The 8985-nt window shown below is 52.9% G+C and overlaps 1 pseudogene; it reads right to left on the bottom strand.

Moving 5' to 3' along the window:
- Positions 1–579: 579 nt before the first annotated feature.
- Positions 580–3722, bottom strand: LOC115650336 (annotated as a pseudogene).
- Between the last annotated feature and the right edge of the window lie 5263 nt (positions 3723–8985).

The raw sequence follows: 8985 nt of genomic DNA, 5'->3' as shown, positions 1-8985 counted from the left end.
ACCGCGGCGTTCCCGGTTTGCTCTCTCGGTCCCGGAACCCCGAGCAAGCAGGTCTCCTTCCCTGCGGTTTGCTGGCTGGCTCCGGGAACGCGAGAGCAAACCGCGGCGAAGCTGGTCTCCTTTCCCGGTTTGCTCTCTCGGTCCCGGAACCCCGAGCAAGCAGGTCTCCTTCCCTGCGGTTTGCTGGGTGGCTCCGGGACCGAGAGAGCAAACCGGGAAAGGAAACCAGCTTGATTACCAGAGGCTTCCTCCTTCCACGGAGGTCAAGAAAAGCGCTGGTAACTGTCTACATTGGATTACCAGCGCTGGATCACCAGCGCTGGATCCTCTACACCCGAGACAAAACGGGAGTACGGCCAGCGCTGCAAACAGGGAGTTGCAGCGCTGGTGGTGCCCTGCAGATGTGTACACCTTCAAAGTTGCAGCGCTGTAACTCCCTCACCAGCGCTGCAACTTTCTGATGTAGACAAGCCCCCAGTCTAGGAACAAATTACACTCCCCGGCTTCCCTCCCCCAACCAACCAAAACCAGCAATGCAATACTACATTTGTGCCAAAGATATTTTATTGAGAAGGGACAGTCACATTTTGTTATTCCATGAATTAAAATGGAAATGATTCATATTACAAAAGAATAACTCAGAGAAGCACCATAGACAAATGTATTTGTGTCCAAAGCTTAATCGTAGGGAGGGAGAGAATGCTGGGCTTAAAATATCAGAGAGTATGCAGCGCTATCTAGATAAGCTAAAGGCTCTCCAAGCTCTGGGTTTGCCAGGCAGAGGGGGAAGCTGCCGGGAAGGAAGTGCTACTCAGCTTGAAATCGCCTCCTGCTCAGAGAGTAGCTCAGGACAAGCTAGACACACACTTGTTCCCCAAGGATTGACTCAGGGGAAGGCAAAACCTGGCAGTCTGCTGTGGCGTTCAACAAGGATGACTTTCATCTCCTTGCATTCGTTAGTAAAGCGTTTAAAACCCCGACAGGCTCTGCCAAATTTACTTTATCCGCTCCTCAGGAAACAATCAAGACACTCATTGTACGGCGAGGGTGCAATCTGAAGGCAACCCACGCTAGTGGTGGGGCTGTTTATATGCATAATCGAGATGCTGATCTCGTTCCAAAGTTAATGTCATAGTGTCAACTCCTGAACACAACTTCTTGCAAGGCTCCCGGTAAATCGTATTAACCATTTAATACCCGGTCGAATTAAAATTTAGACTCCGGGGACGGGAAAATGATACCTCATTGTCCGAATCGGAATGCAAATAATTAGGGCAGATGAATACCCCGCCTGCCTGCTGGTAGGTTTGTTTATGCAGTTCTAGCGGGGCTAGTGTACATTTCACAGGTGGTTTACACTCCCATGGTCTGCTTTACGTGGAATAAATCATTATTGATCTAGATCCCTTCACTTATTGCCATGAGCTGTTGTAAAGCTCTGAAGTTTTAATAAGGGCCACTGCGAATACGCCGACCCTTTTATGTCAACAATAATTCAGGGAAGTTAGCAAAGACAGCGCTTCTTTTCTCAATCCTCCATGCCTTCAGGCTGAGCTTGCTGCTCAAACCTCTGCCACATACAGAAGCCAGGTTGAAGGACTTCCCCTATGCAGCCGGAGATCGGAAACGTCTGATCTCTAGAAAGGGAAAATCGCTGAGATTCCGGACCTGCAAAAAGGCATCATCAAGGTAACTACAACTCACTTGGCAGTAGATGCTGTGTTAAGATCGCCTCTGGCTCCACATGCTGCCACTGCCAATCGGAAATGGAATGAAACTGCATCGGAGTCAGAGCTGATCTAACACGGAGCAGACAGAAGACTACCGAGCAAGAAGGCTGGTGGGGAGCAGCGGCCAGAAAGGATCGCTCGCTGCCGGGGGCTTTCTGTTCCCTCCTTACCGGCTGGAGGCTTTCAAAGGGGAGATTACAAAAATTCACCGTGAAGGGCTTCTGACTTTCCTGGGAAAGGGAGTAACTGTGCGGGGGAGAAAACCTCTCATACAAGCAATGATCTTACCTAAAGCTATACAGAGAGCGTACCCATTGGGAGATATCTGCTCGAGTGTAGGCAGGGCGAGCTGGCATGCCCAGCGCAGTGGTGCACTCAGAGGGCTCAGAGTAGGGTGGTTCTTCACTGGGCATCCCCAGCCCCGCAGCTCAGAGGAGTGTCTCTCATTTTCACCGAGACGGTGAAGGGCAGAGGTTTGAGGGCCAGCCCGTGGATGCAGTCCATGGTGAGCCGCTCGGCCGGGTTGGCCTCGAAGGTGCACTGGTGCAGGAGGATGGCGGTGAAGAGGAAGATCTGCAGCTTGGAGAGATGGTCGCCGATGCACCTCCTCTTGCCCATGGAGAAGATCATGACGCTGCACGTGAGGTCTCTGTCCAGCTTCTGCTCTCCATCCAGAAACCTGCCCGGGTCGAAGAGGTGGGGGTCCTTCCACTTGTGCCGGTCGTGATTGACCGACCACTGGTTGACGAAGACCACCGTGTCCTTGGGGATGCGGAAGCCCTGGAGCACCACGTCGGCGGTGGTGGCGTGCGGGATGGTGACCGGCACGAAGCTGCTGAAGCGGAGCGTCTCGTAGATGAAGGCTTCCACGCAGGGCAGGCAGCCGCGGTCCTCAGCCGTGGGCAGCCGGTCCCGGCCCACCACGCGGTCCAGCTCCGCCTGCAGCTGGCGCTGGAGGTGCGGGTGCTTGAGCAGCAGCAGCAGGACCCAGCACAGGGCGGTGGAGGTGGTGTCCTGGCCGGCCCCGAAGATGTCGGTCATGGTGCCCTCCACGTAGTCCCGGCTGAGCCCCTCCTGCGCCCCGCCGCCGCCATGCTCGATCTTGCCGAGGACGGCGTCGCTGATGTCCCGGGTGAGCCGCGGGTCGTAGGTGCGCCGGTGCTGGGCGACCTTGGCCCTGACGAAGTCGTGCAGCTCCTGGTTGAGCGCCTGGAAGTCGCGGAAGACGCTGCGCACGGGGTTGGGGAAGGCCTGGAGCCAGGGCAGCACGTCCACCAGGCTGCCCGCGCCCACCGTCTGCCCGAACTTGTCGTTGCGGCCCAGCAGCGCCCGGAACTCGCCGTCGTCGTGGCTGTAGCGCTGGCCGAAGCACAGGGCGCAGATCACGTTGGCGTTGGCCACCGTGAAGAGCGGGCACGGGTCGAAGTAGGCGCCGCCGGCGCCCCGCCGCACGAAGCCCCGGACGAGTTCCCGCGCTTCCGCCGCCACGTGCTGCTCGAGGAGCTGCCGGCTGCGGCCGCTGGCGGTGGAGAAGGCCCGCAGGCTGGCGTGGGCCAGGCGGCGGTGGGCTCGCCACAGCTCGCTGTAGCGCCCGAACGCCATGCTCCGGCCGCCGGACACCAGGCGGAAGGAGGGGAAGTCGGGCCGGCCGGCGAACTGCCCGCCCTGCCGCACCAGGGCTTGGCGGATGGCGGCCTCGCCGTTGAGCACCACCACGGCCCGCCGGCCCAGGCGCAGCTGGAAGACGTCGCCGTACCGCTGGGCCATCTTGCAGAAGGTGAGGTGGGGCAGGCGGCCCAGCTGCAGGACGTTACCCACCAGGGGCCAGGCGAAGGGACCGGGCGGGCTCCCGCTCGGCGGCCTCAGGCGCCTCCTCGCCCACAGGCAGAGGAAGAAGGCGCTGGCGAGGAGCAGCGCGGGCCGGGCTGTGGCCTTGAACCAGGGGGCTGGATCCCCAGCGCTGCCGCCGCTGCCCTCCCCTCCTGTGGCCATGGCGCGGATCCCGCCCAGACTCTGGGTGACTGTCCCGGCCTGGGGAAAAGTCTCAGGAGCCTCTCGTGACCCCAGACTATCTGGGGGGGGGGGGCAATCCCCTCTGTCCAGCCAGTCACTAGTTCAGCACCTGAACCGCCTAGGGACCTCCCTTGTGCGCTCCCCGGGAGATGGCTCCTTATTGAGCTGGGACACCCAGTAAATCTCCTCCCAGCCTATAGATCCCTCTGCAGTTTCCAGGGTCTCATCATCTCATCCTGAGTTCCTATCGTGTTTGCTTGAGCGAATGAGCTTCTTCAAATTGCCTTGTCAGGTTGATCCTTGAGACTCTGTACCAGAGAGCGCCCCCCCCCCCCGCCTCTGTCTTTGTCTAGTAATTTCAGTCCGGTCCTGTGTTAACCTTCTCTAAGATCCCTCTCTCGGCTCTGCTCTGGTGATTTGGAAGGGTGCATGCCCTGGCTTTATAGCTGCCTTGAAAGGGGCTGAGCCTCTCTCCTCCCATTGTGGTGGTCCCAGAGTCCCCCGAAAAGTCCGTGCGAAGCGGTTACGTGATTTCATCCCGGGGAGAGTTGAAACAACAGATTCATCCATCAAAAGAGGAAAGTCCGCAGCTTTCCAAACTCTTCCCTGTGCCAAAGGCAACACGGTTCCCGCAGCAGCAGCAGCAGGAGAAGAGCTTTTACCACGGATCTCCCTGAGGCTCCTTAACAGGCTTTCCCCACTGGGAGACTTCAGCACAGGGAAGGGGTATTCTTTTGTGCTTTGAAAGAGTCGTTTTCTAACTTCCAAGTTTGTTGATTTCAGTAGAAGCTGCAGTATAGAGCTGCCCCTCCCTCTCTGCCCAGAGGATGCTGCTGTGTGGATGCCAAACGGTTGACAGCCTATGAAGGAGTACCTGCATCTCACCTGCAGGACCAGGTATCCCTCCAGCATTCTGTCACCCTTACCAAGCATCTCATGTAGTTAATATCCAAGCAGTAAGATTAGTCTACCATGAGATAGGAGCCAGGACACCTAAGTTCTAACAATAACTGGCTGTAAGTTAACTTAAGCAAGTCACATCCTCTCTGTGCCTTTCTCCCTCTATAAAATGGGGCTGGAATGTTTGTGAAGGGCTTTGAGATCTCCAGATGGAAGGAGTTACAAAAGTGCAATGTATTTTGATAGCACATCTGCAGAAGTTGCCTGTAGAATACATTGTAAGTTCATGATTTTCTTAAGACCAGGTATAGAACATGGAGGAGTCAGCCTGAGCAGGGTGATGGGGAAAAGTAAAGGTACAGTATTCTGTTATGTTCTCAGCTTTGCCAAGGACTTGCTGTGTGATTCTGGGTAAATCATAAAGCTGCCCCATCCCTCAGTTTCTCTGTCAGTAAATAAAGGGTTTTATTGTCTGTGGATGAAATGAAAAGCCAGATTTATGAGCTAAGTATTGCTACCTCTTACTATTCAGTGTTGAATTATGGATACAGTTGTGCCCATACAAAATATTCAGACCAGGAGGTATAAAGAGGCAAATCAAATAAAAACAAAATATAAAATAAAAACATACATCCTCCTCTCATGCCACAGGTGGCTTTCAGAATTCATTCCCTTACTAGGTATGTCTCCTTAGTGGTGCATGAGTTATGACCATATGATATCTGTGTTATTCATGTCTCAACTTGGTCTGTGAAGAGTGTCTGAGAATGACCTTAACAGGGTTGGGAATAAAAAATTATTAGCACAGCTGTGAGATGAGTACTAGTGAAGAGGGTCAGAACTGATCCCGTGCAGTCTAATCACCTCCACAGCTTTCTGTGGTGTATGGTAAAAAAAAAATCAAGTAGATTTTTTGTCACATCCTGTGGTGATGATACCATCACATCTTCAAAGGGTTTTACAGTCATTACCTACTGAATCCTCATAATACTCTGAGAGGGAGAGAGGTAGAATCACCTAATAAATTTCACCCCCAGCTGTTAGAATCTTGTTTATAATTGCACAGGCAAACTGAACAGTTCTGTTGCCCAACCTCTTTCATAGGTATGCTTTCAGAATGTGCTTTAATCAACTAGTTAGAAAAATAAATTGACTTGATCAGATCTGGGCTCATCTGCAGACTTGATCAAAAAGCTTAAAGTTAACCCTTTAGAGCCTAGCCTCCAGGTATTTGTCAACTGGGAGTTTGCTGTGTTATGGCAAGGAAGAGGGAAGGTTTCTGGGAGACAGGTCTCTTCTCACAGTGGCTCAGCTCACCCTGCTGCCACTTCTAGAAACTACCCTTGGTCTGAGTAAGAGATAGGCCACATTAGGAATTGAGGCCAGGAACAGGGGATAATTGGCAAGAAATGGCAACTGATCCAGACAGAGAGCTGGAGCCAATAGCTGAGAATGCTAGGCCACTGGCCAGGTAGGATGGGGCAGGCAGCCTTTCCAGTGCACAGTGGGGGCAGGGACCTAGAAGACTAAGCAGGGGTGGGTGTCATTTTACTGACTGTTAGCCCAGTCACATGGGCGTAGATCTACAGAGGCATTCAGGCTTCTCCAATCCATGAAAGTGAGGAACCTAAATACCTTTATGGATCTAAGCCATGGGGAATATGAGCTTACTGCTAGCTTATAGGGCAAGCGAAGAAGAGAAACATTTTCAATATAAAAAAATCATTGTTCTGATTTTGATAGTTTAAAAGTAACTCTTACTAGATGTCACAGGGTCCACACAGGTTTCCACCTTCTCGCCTTGTACTGAGGCTGGTAAAATAAGAGTTCTCACACCTTCTTCTGGTGTTTCACCCTTGTGCTTTATTTTACAGTGTCAGCATAAGTCCCCTTTATCCCCTTTCCAACCCATTCTAGGGTTTCTTAGCCCTTGAGGCTCCCTTCCTGTGGTGAGGAGACAGAGCTGTAACCTCCTGTCTCCTCCCAGGTTAGCCTCCTGACTGAGTTTTGTTCAGAGCTTCTATAGCCCTCTCAGCCTTCAGCCCAGCTGTCACTGCTTAGCTCAGTCTGTTGCAGTGAGCCAGCCCTCGTTAGGGCCCAGGGCTGGGCTCCCTGCTGGCTGCTTTGCACCTCTGCCCCTGGCCTCTCTGCCCAAAATCAGGGCTTAGCCAGCATTTTAGCAGAGCATTCAAGGGGTTTCACCCCTGCCCTGCCAACACTAGAGAGTGTTGTTTTGACTAGAGAACATTGACAAAAGAAGCAGCCCTATGTGAATATATTTAGGGAATTTGTTTCCTATCTTCTTTTAAAAGAACTTCAGTTAAGCTGGCAATTTTCCCTTGTTTTCAGGTTTCCCACTCCTTCCTTTTGTGCAGGAAGATGGCTCATCCTCCTGGAAGGACAGGGTTGTACCTCCTCAGCTAAGGGCAGTCCGGGGTGGGGTGTGGGTGAGTGTAAAAGGAGGAGAACAATGTGGTCTGAGCTCAGGGCTAGATATTCCTGAATTCTAATCATAGAATTGTGGGACTGGAAGGGACCTCGAGAAGTCATCTAGGCCAGTTCCCTGTACCCATGGCAGGGCTAAGTGGTATCTAGACCAGAGGTTCTCAACCTTTTTTTTCAGAGGCCCCCAGCAACATGCTTAAAAACTCCATTGCCCACTTGTGCCAAAACAACTGGTTTTCTACATATAAAGCCAGGGCCAGCGTTAGGGGTTAGCAAGCAGAGCAGTTGCCCAGGGCCTCATGTCACAGGGGTCCCCATAAAGCTACATTGCTCAGGCTTCGGCTTCAGCCCTGGGTGGCAGGACTTGGGGCCCTGGGCTTCAGTCCCATGCAGTGAGGCTTTGGCTTTCTGTCTTGGACCCCAGCAAGTCTAACACTGGCCCTACTTGGCAGCCCCCTTGAAACTTGCTCACGGCCCTCTCCAGGGGACCCTGAACTCCTGGGTGAGAACCACTGATCTAGACCATTCCTGACAGGTGTTTGTCTAATTTGCTCTTAAAAATCTCCAATGATGGCGATTCCACAACCTTCCTAGACAATTTATTCCAGTGCTTAACTACCCTGACAGGAAGTTTTTCCTATTGTCCAACCTAAATTGCCCTTGCTGCAATTTAAGCCCATTGCTTCTTGTCCTATCAGAGGTTAAGAAGAACAATTTTTCTTCTTCCTCCTTGTAACAACCTTTTATGTACTTGAAAACTGTTATGTCCCCTCTCAGGGTATGTCTACATCTAAAATTTTGCAGCGCTGGTTGTTACAGCTGTATTAGTACAGCTGTATAGGGCCAGCGCTGCAGAGTGGCCACACTTACAGCAACCAGCGCTGCAAGTGGTGTTAGATGTGGCCATACTGCAGCGCTGTTGGGCGGCTTCAAGGGGGGTTCGGGGAACGCGAGAGCAAACCGGGGAAGGAGACCAGCTTTGCCGCGGTTTGCTCTCGCGTTCCCCGAACAAGCAGGTCTCCTTCCCTGCGGTTTGCAGGGTGGTTCGGGGAACGCGAGAGCAAACCGGGGAAGGAGACCAGCTTCGCCGCGGTTTGCTCTCGCGTTCCCCGAACAAGCAGGTCTCCTTCCCTGCGGTTTGCAGGGTGGTTCGGGGAATGCGAGAGCAAACCGGGGAAGGAGACCAGCTTCGCCGCGGTTTGCTCTCGCGTTCCCCGAACCACCCTGCAAACCGCAGGGAAGGAGACCTGCTTGCTCGGGGTTCGGGGAACGCGAGAGCAAACCGGGGAAGGAGACCAGCTTGATTACCAGAGGCTTCCTCAGGTATGCTGGGATACCTGCTTATTCCACGGACGTCAAGAAAAGCGCTGGTAAGTGTCTACACTTGATTACCAGCGCTGGATCACCAGCGCTGGATCCTCTACACCCGAGACAAAACGGGAGTACGGCCAGCGCTGCAAACAGGGAGTTGCAGCGCTGGTGATGCCCTGCAGATGTGTACACCTCCTAAGTTGCAGCGCTGTAACCCCCTCACTAGCGCTGCAACTTTGTGATGTAGACAAGCCCTCAGTCTTCTCTTCTCCAGATTAAACAAACCCACTTCTTTTGATTGTCCCTCTTAGGACATGTTTTCTAATCCTTTAACCTTGTTGCTCTTCTCTGGACTTTCTCCAATTTGTCCACATCTTTCTCGAAATGTGGTGTCCAGAACTGGACACAGTACTCCAGTTGTGGCCTAACCAGTGTTAATTCTGGCTATGACACTGACTAGCAGGGTGATGGTTCCTAGGATCCTGGATAGAAATTAAGGCTTCTCAGTTGTTACCTCAACTCAGGTGCTATGACTAGGATGACCAGACAGCAAATATGAAAAATCAGGACAGGGGGTGAGGGGTAA

Source organism: Gopherus evgoodei, chromosome 4, assembly GCF_007399415.2.
Source record: "Gopherus evgoodei ecotype Sinaloan lineage chromosome 4, rGopEvg1_v1.p, whole genome shotgun sequence".
In the NCBI taxonomy this organism is placed as follows: Eukaryota; Metazoa; Chordata; order Testudines; family Testudinidae; genus Gopherus; species Gopherus evgoodei.
Note: the sequence above shows the minus strand (reverse complement) of the source record. Positions and strands in the feature narration are given on the sequence as shown.